The following is a 14711-nucleotide window of genomic DNA, read 5'->3' on the forward strand; positions in this document are numbered from 1 at the left end:
TAAATCAAAATAGAATTGGACAGGGAAATAATACCCTCCACTATCCCCTGTTTATATCTGTCAGCGAGGGCTCCTGGATTGGCTCCGGTTAACAACCCCAATCAAGGATTTCATGGTAAATAAGATCCACCTGACTTCAATCACTACAACGGATCCACTTTTTTTTAAAACCATTCACAGGCTGAGGGCATCGCTGGGTAGGTCAGCAATTATTGCCCGTTCCTATAATTGCCCAGAGGACAGTTAAGTGTCAACATGTTGCTGTGGGTCTGGAGTCACATGTAGGCCAGACCAGGTAAGGATGGCAATTTCCTTCCCAAAAGGGCATTAATAAGCCAGATGGGTTTTTTTCTGACAATCAACAAAATATTCATGGTCATCATTAGACTCTTAATTCCAGATTTATTTAAAAATTGAATTTAAGTTCCACTATCTGTTGTGGCAGGATTTGAATATGGGTCCCCAGAACAGTTCCTGAGTCTCTGGACTAACAGTCCATCAATAATATTACCAGGTCATCACTTCCCCAAATGTAGTGCAGTATAAAAGGGAGGGGAATTATGTCTGATTGTGTGAAGTGCTTGTGAGAATCAGTATAGAATGTCTCAGGAAGTGACGTGATGTCACATGATCTTGCTCTTTACTGCAGCCTTATGATAGGATGATACTCCAGTAAGATGTTTCCTAAGTTCATCTTTTTCCTTTCTTCAGCACAATTACTCTAATAATTTGAATATTACTAAAAAAAATACATTTCTTTAAATTTTTAATATCTATTCAGCTGGACAATTCACAAGAAATGTCAATGTAGAAGGAAAGCAACCTTTGTACTAGATTTAGCAGAGTGCAATCTGATTGTTAGAGTTGTTGCCATAGAGAATGTAGCAGTTAATGATGACTGACAGTTAACTGTGAAGCTTTGATTAAATTTTAAACCTCTGAATGGTCAAGATATTACCCTGAGAATGAACCACAGATTGGCTATCACATATTTTGTTAAGTTGAGGCATAGTGTGTGTACGTGTTGTATCTGTCTTCAATGAACACGGTCTGTTTTATTGATACGTGTCATTTGAGATCACAGTGTAGCGTACTTGTATGACTAGAAGTTACATATTTCACACAGGTGAGGCTTATCTACTATAGGAGGTCCTGCAGAATAAGTGAGGATCGATTATTGCATTCTTCAATAAGAGGTCTCCAAGCTGCTTCAATGTCACCCTTCAGTCTGATAGTCGGCCCCAGATAGAATTCTCAAACTATTGGTGAAATATCATAACTTTCAAGCATAATTACTGTATATTATCACAAGGTGTATGAAGTACAATGGAATTTATTTCAAGTATACTAAAATTAAGGGTAGAAGTTAGAAGGGAGGACACAATGCTGGTGCACACATTCCAATTATATTCCTTACAGCATTATTGCAGACAGATCATTATCTTTGAGCCGTTATAATTACACAAAGGTCAGTTACACTAAAGACTAGCACACTGGTGAACTTCAGACTGACTCCAGGCATGGAATTCCTAAAGTTAACCCTTTTACGTGTTGAAATTATAGCATGGAATAATACGAGGAGAAAGTGCGGATTGCAGATGCTGGAGGTCAGAGTCAAGAGTGTGGTGCTGGAAAAGTATAGCAGGTCAGGCAGCATCGGAGGAGCAGGAGAATCGACATTTTGGGCATAAGCCCTGATGAAAGACCTTTGCACGAAACATCGACTCTCCTGTTTCTCAGATGCTGCCTGACCTGCTGTGCTTTTCCATCATCAGACTCTCAATATGGAACAATACTGTCAATTACTAAGCACATTTATCTCACATTATTTAAAATGTGGGAGCAAGAGGAAGACATTCAGAACCTTGAGACTGTTCCATCATTTAATTCATTCATGTTGATCTGTATCCTAATGTATCAAATTGTTTTTTACCATCTCAACCAATCTCCCAGCTTTAATTCTGTAACCCTTAATACTTCAGTTTAATAAAGAATCAAATAATCTCAGTTTTGACATTTTCAATTGACCCCAGACTGAACAGAATTTTGAAGAAGGTTGCAGACTTCCAAAAACCTTTGTGTGAAGCAGTGGTTCACAATTTGCTAAGTTGCTTTGCACTAACTTTAAAATTATTTTAAAATAATCTAATTTTATGTCCATTTGAATTTGATTCTCCAATGACAGGGTATAGTTTCTTCCTATCCTCTCAGGTGACACTGTTCATCATCTTCAATATCTCAATCTCTTCGCAATGTTCTACATTAAACAGCATGCAAGCTTAGTCTGTCATGGGACTTTAATCTTGTTAGTCACATGCACATAACTTTGTATTAATACAAATCCTGACACAGCACGTTCTGGAACTGAATCCAATGGATCTATGACTCGCTCAGTAAAGTGTCTCAAAAGACAACGCACTGTGCCTAGTAAGGAGAATGGTTCATAAGAAGAGAATCCACTGGTAAATTCAATTATTTTAGTAACACTCAGTTTAGAATGGATATGTGCTGCCCAACATAATACCAAGCAGGTGATCCAAGAGATCAACTTGAAATATTTCTTCTAAACTTCAAGAAAAATCTTCAAGCAATTCTTCAAAGCTTGAGAAAATTCGCCGTTAACCAAGAAAAGCAGATTTTGTTTTGGTCATTTATGGCATTGCTGTTTGTAGCTCCTGGGTGTGTACAAATTGGCCGCTCCATGGTTGTTCAACATAGACCAGAATTCAGAAACATTTTGAAAAGTAATCATACTGGACTCAAAACCTGAACTCTCTCCCTCTTTCCACAGAAGCTGCCAGACCTGCTGAGTTTCTCCAGCACTTTCTGCTTTTATTTCAGCAACATGTCATTTTCTGTGAGGCACGTGGGCAAATTTTACTGGAAGATTGTTGATGATGCACTGTTGGATCCTGTTCTTGGGAATGATGTGGGCCAAGCAGATCAGTGAGGGGACGTTTAGGAAACAGTGATCGGTGTATGATTTAGGATGACAATAGAAAAGTATAAAAGTGAACCTAGAGTAAGTGTCATTAACCGCAGAAGCACTGATTTCTATGGGACAAGAATGGATTTGGGCCAGATAAACTGGACCAAAATTTGACAGGAAAGGCCTCATCAATAGGCTGCATTCAAAAGGGAGATGGACTTGGTACAGTGAAACTATATTCCCTCAAAAGGGAAAGGATGGTCAAACAAATTAGTGCTCCTGAATGAAAGAGAAGATAGAAATTAAAATAAATACGAGAAAGTGTGCCTATGACAGGAGTCAGCTTGAATATAATTGAAAAGCAAATGGAATTGCTAGGGTTTAGTTGGGGATGGGGCTGTAAAGTAGGCAGGTGTTAGATGTTCAAAGATGGTTGGGTTGTTGGGATGGGCTACCAAGATGGAAGTGCTTACATGTGAGGATTCGCCAAATGTAAGAGACTAAACCTGAGACTCACTGTATGATGAGCGACTGCTGTTTCCTTTCATTGTACTGTAAACAACAAATATAAATAGAACTGAACATAGCTGCAACTACAACCAGAATGTCTTCAATAAGGGAGCGGGCATCAATTTTGGATGACATGAAACCTTCAAAGGACGACAGCAGTACACAATCACACAGACACAAAAGCTGAAACACACCTGCCAATAATACATGCTTCGTGAATCTTAACTGACAGGTAGCTCTGCTATAACGTGTGTTTCATCAACGCGAATTGGCTATAATGCGATTAACGATTAGGGATGCTGTTTCTAAAGCAAGAACTTTTAAAATGTGTGTCGGCTATAACGCGATTGCATCACCAACACTTTAAGTGCTATTTTTATTGCGTGATTTTTATATAGCTCAGGGTCACACAAGAATGCAACTATCACGTAATAGCAGAACTACCTGAACTGTGTGCAGTGCAAATCCGAGCCCCAAGCTCTGTTGCAATTATTGTACGAATTGTACGAATCAATCCCCACCAATGGCTGTAATGGAACAACAATGTTTTGCTGTCTGGAAAGGTTGACCCTGGTTGCCAACGCATAACCTGCAAATGGTGCAGAAGTTGCTCATTTCAACACCTTTACACCATCAAACATCATGTAGTGTTCAGGATGGCTAAACTCTCAACCTTCAAAGCTGTAGCTGTGGCAAGAGAGACATTCGCCCACAGCTGATGGTGAAAAGTGAACACATACTGAGAAATGTGATTTGTCACCCCTGCCATCAATGTACTTTCAGAAGGTCTTCTTTCTTTCCCTTGCTGTTTGCCTCAGCAAGGTCCTGGCATCCACAGCTGGAGTAGAGGGAACCCACCCTACAGTGGAGCCCACTGTCCTTGGAGCTTTGGTTGGGTAACCTCACAGGCATTTGTGTCCAGAGGGTCCAGACATATTGAGTGTATCCTCCCCAGAAGCAGGTGTATCCTCCTCAGCTTGAATTCCCACAGGGTAGTAAGGGTGGCAGGCAGGGTGAAGACACCTCTCGAGTGTCCAAAGGAGACTTTAGGAGAGTTGAGTGTGGTTCCTCTTCCAGTTGAGTGTCTGCTGGCACTGCCCTGTCTCCTTGCAAGGAAGGGACACATTGAGTGAGGTCAAGGTCCCTCGTTTCCCCCGTTACCTTGCTGTCAGCGCTGAGCAGGGTGTAGGTCTGTGCCATATCCAGCAGGCACTGAGTATGCTGGGCCTGGCTCTCTTCCTGTCCATGGTGGAAGCCAAACCATCATGGATCTGACATGGCAGAGTCCCAAACGTGTTACTGAAATCTTGCAGCTTTTGTGTCAATTCATCAGTGCCCCTGAAAATCCTGCCCGCTGCTCTCCAGTGTCACAAATCACTGACAGCATGCACTTCTCTCCCGCTTCCTCTGAGGCATTGTGCTGTCACCTCAGTGTTTTGTGCCACTGTCCTTTTGACTGCAGAGACCATGGACATTTGGCTGGTGCTTTCAAGAGACAAAGAGAGAACATGTTGCAAGCAAAAGGTTGTGGCATTATAACTATACTTTCACAGAGGAGCACAGCAATGGACAATGCTGCTTACTGGTTTGCCAGGACTGGGACGTTTCAGCATCTCCACAGCCTTTTAAACATAGTGCTGGTGCCAGGGATCCTGTGATGTCCTGGCATTGATGAGAACTCCCACCTACAGAAAATGGGACCAGGCAGCTAGCATTGGACCAGGAGAGTTTGTTACCTGGTAGGGATGTGTTACATAGTTTAGAATTAGAATTAGGTTTGTTGTCACGTGTATTCAAATACAAAGTGCAGGAGTGCAGTGAAATGTGTGCAGTGTCGCTACACAAGGGACTATCTTAGGTAGAAAGAACAGAGGTACAAATCGTAGTTACTAAAATAGATTAGGTACAAACATAGAGAAATAAAGAGAACATTGTAGTTCTTCATAGTATAAATTAGAAAGTTAAAGAAATAAAGTTAAAAGATAAACATTACAGTCCTTCTGTAGCCTGCAGTCTCTCCAAGCTGTTTTGGATGATCATGTGAGAAAATGCATTAGGTCCCACGGACAGAAACCCTGTACAAAGCTCAACAAAAAATGACACTTAGCCAACTTCTGGTAAACGTTCAGCCCTATGTTACTGCACTTTATGACAATATCTGTAAGGTGTTAGTCGATTTCACCAGCATTTGCTGTGTTTTCATCTGTTTTCACACATCTTTTGATGAGATGGCCCAGTGGCTTTGCAGAAAGAAAGTATTTCAGGACGTATTCGGAGCTGAGGATGAGTATCGATGGAAGGATCAGAGAAATAATGACCACAGCAAGAAATGAAAATGAGTTTATCAGATAGTGAGAAAGGGAAAGGAGACTGGGGCATGGTGGAGACTAGTGAAGGAGCTCCTATATCAGATGACAATCTTCTTGCACTGTTTGTCAAAGCAATGAACTCATCACAAGCTGAAGGAATGATGCTAACAATGTGCCTGCAGGCATATTTGCTCACACTCAGTTATTGCCAAAGTGAGAGTGTGTGGATTTGCTTTAAAATAAAAGAGAACACCAGAAATACTCAACAGGTCAGCTTCAAAGAGAAGCAGAGTTAATGTTTCAAGTTGATTTGAAAGATGGCTGACAGGCACTAACTTTGACTCTCTCTCCCCGGTACTCCCTGACCAATGAGATTTTAATTTCAGATTTCCAGCATCTGCTATTATTTTATACTTGTCCTTGGAATATGGGCATCAATGGCTAGGCCAGCATTTATTACCCAGTTGGCAGTTCACAGTCAAGCAGATTACTGTGGTTCAGGAGTCACGTGTAAGCCAGACCAAATAAGGTTTCCTTCCATAAAGGACATTATTGAATCAGATGGATTTTTATGACAATTGACAATAGTTACATGGTCATCACTTGACCACCTTTTAATGCCAGATTGCAAAAAATTGAATTAAAATTTCACCCATCTACCAGAGTGAGATTCAGACCCATGTCCTCAGAACGTTAGCCTGGGATTACTAGCTCAGTGATGTTACCACTGTGCCACTGCCTGCCCTTGTAACTACAATACTAGCACTTGTTATAGAGTCATACGGTGTGGAAACAGACCCTTCAGTCCAACCAATTCACGCCGACCATGTTCCAAAACTAAACTAATCCCACCTACCTATGCTTGGTCATATCCCTCTAAATCTTTCCCCTTCATGAATTTATCCATTTGTCTTTTGAACATTATAACTGTAATTCCATCCATTACTTTCTCTGGTAGTTCATTCTAAACACAACCACTCTCTGTGTAAAAATGTTGCCCCTCGTGTCCTTTTTAAATCTTTCTCCTCTCACCTTAAAAATACATCCCCTAGTTTTGAACTCCCCCATCCTCGGGGAAAGACCTTTGCCAATCACCTCATTTATGCCCCTCATGATTTTATAAACCTCAATAAGTTCATCCCTCTACGCTCCAGTGAAAAAAGTCCCAGCCTTTCCAGTCTCTATTTATAGCTCAAACTCTCCATTCCTGGCAACATCCTAGTAAATCTTTTCTGAACCCTCTCCAGTTTAATAATATTCTTCCCACAGCAGGACGAACAGTACTGCACACAAGACACCTCATCAATCCCCTGTACAACCTCAACATGACGTCACAAGTCCTATACTCAAAAATCTGAGCAATGAAGGCAAGTGTGCTAAACGCCTTCTTAACCACCTTGTCTACCTGTGACGCAAATTGCAAAGAATTATGTACCTGAACCCCTAGGTCTCTCTGTTCTACAGTGCTATTATTTGGCCTGAAAATGAGCAAAATTTGCTGGCCTGAGACAAGTGTAAGGATTAATTGAAATTCCCTCCAACCTATTTGCATCTACAAGTTCCTTTGTGAATAGTTTCTGCCCAGTTAATGTTCCTGGTGAACACTTGCTAACGTCACTTATGATGCAAGCTGGCCAGTGTTCCTGTTGAACGACACAACAATCTAATTCTGGAGAAATTTTTTTTTTCACTCTCAATACACCTTCTGCCTCAATAGCAATATGCTGACAATTCAACTTCTGCAGGAGTAGCAATATCATGCTGTACTAAGGTCTTAAAAAACTGACAATATACTTGAAGTGTTAGTAATTCAGAATAACAAGTCACCTAGCTTCTCAAGCTTCACGTTGAAGCTATGTATAGTGAACATCACCATATGAATACTGCTAAAAAAACTATCAACATGACAACTTGTATTTATATAGCACATTTCACATAAAGAAACATCGCAAGGTGCTTCACAACATTATCAGACAAAATGTAGCACTGACACCCCCCCCCCCCCCCCGCCAATAAGGAGACGTGAGGACATGTAGGAGGTACACAGCTCAGAAGGGTTAGGGAGGGAATTCCAACCTTAAGGTTCATACTGTTAGTCATAGAGTTGTACAGCACATAAACAGCTGTCCAGTCCAACTTATCCATGCCCACCAGATATCCTAAATTACTCTATCCCATTTGCCAGCATTTGGCCACTATCCCTCTCAAAACCTTCCTATTCATTTACCCATCCAGATGCCTTTAAAATGTTGTTATTGTACCAGCCTCCACCACTTTCTTTAGCAGCTCATTCTAAATATGCACCACCCCCTGCGTGAAGAAGTTACCCCTTTGGTTCCTGTTAAATCTTTCGCCTCTCACCTTAAATCTATACTCTCTAGTTTTGGACTCCCCCACCCCAGGGAAAACACCTTGGCACTTCACCCTTATCCATGCCCCTCATGATTTTATAAAGCTCGATAAGGTCAGCCTCCAATGCTCCAGGGAAAACAGCCCAGCCTATTCAGTCTCTCCCTTTAGCACAAACCCTCCATCCCTGGCAATGTAAATCATTTCTGAATCTTTTCAAGTTTCACAACATCCTTCCTATTACAGGAAGACCAGATTTGCACGCAATATTCCAAAAGTGGCCTAACCAATGTCCTGTACAGCTGCAACATGACCTCCCAACTCCTATGCTCAATACACTGACCAATAAAGACAAGCATACCAAACACTTTCTTCACTATCCTATCTATCTGCGACTCCACTTTCAAGGAACTATGAATTTGCTCTCCAAGGTCTCTTTGCTCAGCAACACTCCCGAGGGCTGTACCATTAGTGTATAAGCCCTGCCCTGATTTGCCTTTCCAAAGTGCAGCACCTCGTATCCTCTCGGAATCTTCTAAGTTTTAATAAGGTCTTATCTCATTCTCCTATACTCTAATGAGTACAGGCCCAACCATCTCAACCTCTCCTCACAAATCAACTAAGACTGCTTCCAATGCCACCAGGGCTGGCAGGGTGGCTCAGTGGTTAGCACTGCTGCCTCACAGCGCCAGGGACCCGGGTTCAATTCCAGGCTCGGGTGACTAGCTGCGTGGAGTTTGCACGTTCTCCCCATGCCTGTGTGGGTTTCCTCCTGGTGCTCTGGTTTCCTCCCACAATTCAAAGATGTGCAGGTCAGTTGAATTGGCCATGCTAAATTGTCCATAGTGTTAGATGCATTACTCAGGGGTAAATATAGGGGAATGGGTCAGGGTGGATTACTCTTCGGAGGGTGGGTGTGGACTTGTTGGGTCGAAGGGCCTATTTCAATACTGTAGGTAATCTAATCTAATCTTTCCTTTGATAAAGGGATCAGAGCTGTTCACAGTTGGGATTGTTGTGGTCAAGTCAGGGATTGGGGTGAGGGTACCTAGAACTCATTATGCCTGTTGTTTCAGTCCTGGGTGAAACAATGAAAATCTTGGAAGCTCAAAGTGCATAATTAGGGTAACAGAGAGTCAGGCAAAGCTGAAGCAAGTTACAAAGAAGAAGGGAGCAAGGCCAAGATGGGACTTGAATATAAAGTGCGTGTGTTTTTTTCAATTAATCTGTACTTTCCTAGCTCCATGAATGCGAGCCATTCCACATTACAATGGAATTCTTCCTGGTCTGTGCAGCTCAATTACATCTCAGGAAAATATTCATTTAAAAAAAAACTCTTTCACAGGATGTGGACTTTCCAGGAAAATCCAACATTTCTTGCCTCTCCCTCAATGCCATTGAATGGATTGATTCACTATTTCGGAGGGCAGTTTTTAAAGTTAACCACATTGTTGTGGGTTTGCAGTCACATGTAGGCCAGACCTGACTTGGAAGGCAGATTTCCTTCCCTAAAGGACATTAGTGATCTGGATGGAGTTTAACAACAATCAAAAATGGCTTCATGGTCACGATCATTGAGATGAGCCTCTATTCATTTAATTTCACAAACTGCCATTCTGGGATTCTAACCCATGTCCCCAGAACATTAGCCTGAGTCACTGGCCCAACAACAGTATGTCATGCCTCGCTGGGGTAGTGTGCTGAAAATCAAGCCCCACTCCCCAGAGTCATCACAAAACTTCAAGATTTTGAAAAGTATGCAGAATTTTCCAATTTATCTGTCTTTTAGACCCAGGTTGACAAAAAAACACTGGCCACGTTTTCATATTTAACATGACTTTTTTTTGCAAACAAATAGATTCTAACTACAGATAAGCAATTAGGAATCATCAACATACAACTTTATTGATTAAGGCTTGAACACACACACCTTGGGTACTGTGTGTAGAGATAAAGACTGGGAAGATAATTAAGTGATCCCTATGCACAGTTTTCGCTGAGATTAGATTAGATTCCTTACAGTGTGGAAACAGGCCCTTCGGCCCAACAAGTCCACACCGACCCTCCGAAGAGTAACCCACCCAGACCCTCTGACTAATGCACCTAACACTATGGGCAATTTAGCATGGCCAATTCACCTAACCTGCACATCTTTGGACTGTGGGAGAAAATCCACGCAGACATGGGGGGAATGTGCAAACTCCACAGAGTCACCCGAGGCCAGAATTGAACCTGGGACCCTGGTGCTGTGAGGCAGCAGTGCTAACTACAGAGGCACCATACCACCCATTCCCACTACCTCACGCATGATCTTTTTGCTGATCAAAACACTACTCCTCAATCTTTCACCAAGTATTTCCTTGGTTTGCAGTAGACACAGGGTGATTGGTTAACACGTTTAAAAGTCCCTGGCTTGTTGATTAAACGTCACAGCTTAGAGCAACTGATGAGGTGAAATAAAATGGCTACCTTCAGGATTAAGTTGAATTTTATTGCAGAGCAGAACACCTACTTTCCTTCCCAAAGTCTGATGGCCTCTGCCCCAAACATTCACACCTCCAAGTTGTTTAGCTACCTGGAGGCCAATCATGTTGTTGTTGGCAGACAGAAGGCCTTTGTTTTCAATAGATCATAGAGTCATAGAGATGTACAGCACGGAAATAGACCCTTTGGTCCAACCTGTCCAATCTAGTCTCACCTGCCAGCACCCAGCCCATATCTCTCCAAACCCTTCCTATTCTTATACCCATCCAAATGCCTTTTAAATGTTGCAATTGTACCAGTCTCCACCACTTTCTCTGGCAGCTCATTCCATACATGTAACACTCTCTGTGTGAAAACGTTGCCGCTTAGGTCTCTTTTATATCTTTCCCCTCTCACCCTAGACCTATGCCCTCTAGTTCTGGACTCCCCGACCCCAAGGAAAAGACTTTGCCTGTTTACCCTATCCATACCCCTCATAATTGATCAATAGCATAACGACATCTCTACTTCCTCAGGAAGCTGAGGGAATTCAGCATATTCATAAAGACACTTACCAATTTTTATAGAAGCTCCATAGAAACCATTCAATTCAAATGCATCACGTCTTGGTACGGCAACTGCTCTGCCCGGGGCCATAAGAAACTATGGAGAGTTGTGACCTCAGCTCAATCCTTCACACAAGCCAACCTTACATCCACTGACTCCATCTATCCTTCTCACTGCCTCGGGAAGGCAGCCAATGTCATCAAAGCCCCCTCCCATCCTGGTTATACTCTCTTCCAACTCCTCCATCGGACAGAAGATACAAAAGCTTAAAAGAAAGCTTAAACACACATTCCAACAGATTCAAGAACAACTTCTTCCGCACTGTCATCTGACTTCTGAATGGACCTCTCAAATTTTAAATTTAAATTTTGATCTTGTTCTTTGTGCGCCTTCTCTGCAGCCATAACATTGTATTCCTCGCTCTGTTCTATTATCCTAATGCACCTTGTATGGTATGATCTGCCTGTAAAGCAAAACTTTCACTGTACCTAGGTACATGTGACAATAATAAATCAAATCAGTAGATCATAGATCCATGAGCTACTTGTTGCCAGTCAAATCTCCATTCGTACACATTCAGTTACCATTTTATTTCATATAGAAAGCAGACACAATGTTAGATGGACAAAGAGGAACGTTTTAATGCTGAGTTCCTCTCCGTTTCAGCTAAGATAGAGAGGATTATAAAAGAAGCCAGTATATGCAATACATTCCTGTGGTGATATATCTACAACACATTTCCGTGTGTTAACTGATCACCCCATCAAATATCAATGTTCAGTCAGACATTGGGTTACTGCGAGGTGGAATCCCCAGCTGTGGGAAAGGGTTAACTCTGCATATCGCGACTGAAAAGACTTGGAAAAGAACATTTGCATTGATGTGGAACTTTACAAACCCCAAGGATATTCCAAAGCATTTTACAGCCCATGAAATTCCTTTGAGTCTGCATTGGAATCTGTGCAGCAGCCAATTTGCTCTCTGCAAGCTCCCACATCCATCATTTCTTATTGTATGAATAATTATAAATAATACAGTATAATATAATGTCAACACATTCTATCTGAAGCTGGGTGCAGTTTGTGGATTTGGGGTAGACTGCCATGTTACTCTGTGAGGATGGTTGGGCCACAAACAAGCAAAAGAGGTTCTTGTCGTTCAGAATAAGATGCAGCTCATTATGTAACAGTAACTAAGTATATGTCACATTAACTCTTAGGCAATTTGAATATTGATGATACGAGATAAATAAGGCAATCGTGTATCCATCAAGAGACCGTTTCCAGCAACTGCTCAATCTGACTGTAGTTGCCTAACTGCAACTGGCATAATCCAATATCCCACCCAATGGCTATGCTACCTACCAGAATGGATGGAGCTTCAGTTCTGTTCACATATTAACCCGTTCATACCCATCATCTTGTACAGTAATGATCAGTATATGTGTTCTTAGTTGTTGATTGTTCGATTAAATATTGGTCCAACGTATGGGGCAGACCTTCCATATTCATCTTCAAAATGGCATAGAATAGAAGCATAACAGTGCAGAAAGAGGCCACTCAGCCCACCAAGGGGTGGCACGGCGGCTCAGTGGTTAGCACTGCTGCCTCACCGCTCCAGGGACCCGGTTTCGATTCCAGCCTTAGTTGATTGCCTGTGTGGAGTTTGCACATTCTCCCCGTGTCTGCGTGGGTTTCCTCCGGGTGCTCTGGTTTCCTCCCACAGTCTAAAAGATGTGTGGGTTAGGTGAATTGGCTGTGCTAAATTGCCCATAGTGTTAGGTGCATTAGTCAGGGGTAAATGTGGGGAGGTGGGTCTGGGTGGGTTACTCTTCAGAGGGTCAGTGTGGACTTGTTGGGCCAAAGGGCCTGTTTCCACACAGTAGGGAATCTAATCTAAAAACACCTATCCTCCAAAGGACATTCTGCCCCAACTCTATACCTATAACATCGTATTTCCCATGGTTAATCCAACTAGTGTGCAAATCCCTGGACACTACAGAGCAATTTAGTTCTGCTAATTCACCTGCATATCTTTGCACTGTGGGAGGTAAGAGAACCCAGCAGAAGCAGGGACAACACACAAACTCCACACAGTGACCCAAGGCTGGGATCAAAACCAGATCCCTGGTGCAGTGAGGCAGCAGTGTTAACCACTGAGCCACCCATAAGTGCTTCTACATCCAGTGTAAGAGCAGATAGCCTCCCAGTTTAAGAAAGATAGAATGCCTCCAACTCTGCAGCACCTCCTCAGGAGTATTAGCTTAAATGCTCTGGAGGAGAACTTGAGCCCACAACCTTCATCTTCAGAGATGGGAATGTTACAAACTGAGTCGTTATTGGCAAGACTCCTACATTGCCACAATTGTTTGCCTGTGTAGTGAACCCCATAAAATATAAAAGTTTAAATTGATTTGTTTCCTTTAGCCCTTCTTTAATAAATGCTCCTGCCAATGCAATTAATGTCAATAAGCATGTTTCCAAAGATGGCTAAGTAATTTTAATTTTGCTGATTGCTTTAAGCTCTCACAATCAAATCTCAATAAATGAAACACAGCAATCATAACCATTAAGAATATGTCTGAACAATAAGTATTAAAAATTAAATAATGACAAAAGTTAATAGTTGAATATTTGACTTTGTGCTGATTTATTTTTTAGTCATTAATGGGATATAGATATATATTACCCATCCTTAATTGTCCTTGCGAACATGACGGTGAGCTGCCTTCTTGAATCGTTGCAGTCTATGTGCTGTAGGTTGACCTACGTTGCCCTTAGGGAGGGAATTCCAGTACCTTGACTCAGTGACAGTGAAGGAACAGCAATATATTTCCAAGTCAGAATGGTGAATGGCTTGGAGGGGAATTTGTAGCTGGTGGTGTTCCCAAGAATATGCTGCCCTTGTCCTACTAAGTAGTAGTAATCGTGGGTTTGAAATTGCTCTTAGGAGCCTTGGTGAAGTTTTGCAGTGCACGTAGATGGTGCACATTGAGCTTTGTGCTTAGAGAGAGTAAATGTAGATGTGGTGCCAGTTAAGTAGGTTGCTTTGTCCTAGATGGTGCCAACCTTCTTGAGTATTGTTGGAGTTACATCCATCCAGGCAAGTTGGAAATATGCCATCATAATCCAATCGTTGTGCTTTATAGAATGTGGAAAATCTCTGGGGAGACGGAGTAACTTACTCACTGCAGAAATTCTAGCCTCAGACTTGCTACAGTTTTTTTATGGCTAATCCAATTCAGTTTCTGGTTAACTAATCTCCAGGCCATTGATAATGGGAGATTCAGTGATGGATTGCTGTTGAATATCAAAGGACAATGATTGGATTCTCTGTTGTTTGGAAATGGTCACTCCCTGACACTTGTTTGGCCCAAACATTAATTGTCCCTTGTCAGCATAAACCTGGATATTGACCAGGTCTTGCTGCACTGGACATTACTTCAGTATCTGAGGAGTCATGAATTGTGCTGAACATCGGTGCAGTAATTGGGAAACATCCCCACTTCTGGCCTTATGATGGAGGAAAGATCACTGATAGCTGAAGGTGATTGAGCCTACAATGTGACCCTGAGGAACGCTGGA

The 14711-nt window shown here is 42.0% G+C and overlaps 1 protein-coding gene across 2 annotated transcripts in view; it reads left to right on the top strand.

The window, feature by feature from the left end:
• tmem266 (transmembrane protein 266) overlaps positions 1 to 14711 on the top strand; it is a 155739-nt gene that overhangs the window by 19335 nt on the left and 121693 nt on the right. Inside the window, exon 1 of one of the 2 annotated variants that reach the window (XM_043680378.1) lies at positions 4215 to 4225. The exons of the other annotated variant lie outside the window; for it this stretch is intronic. The gene's annotated coding sequence lies outside the window, so the exon portion shown is untranslated. Of the gene's footprint in view, positions 1 to 4214; positions 4226 to 14711 lie in introns of those variants that run through there. 2 annotated transcript variants of the gene reach the window in all.

This window comes from Chiloscyllium plagiosum, chromosome 40 (assembly GCF_004010195.1).
Source record: "Chiloscyllium plagiosum isolate BGI_BamShark_2017 chromosome 40, ASM401019v2, whole genome shotgun sequence".
In the NCBI taxonomy this organism is placed as follows: Eukaryota; Metazoa; Chordata; class Chondrichthyes; order Orectolobiformes; family Hemiscylliidae; genus Chiloscyllium; species Chiloscyllium plagiosum.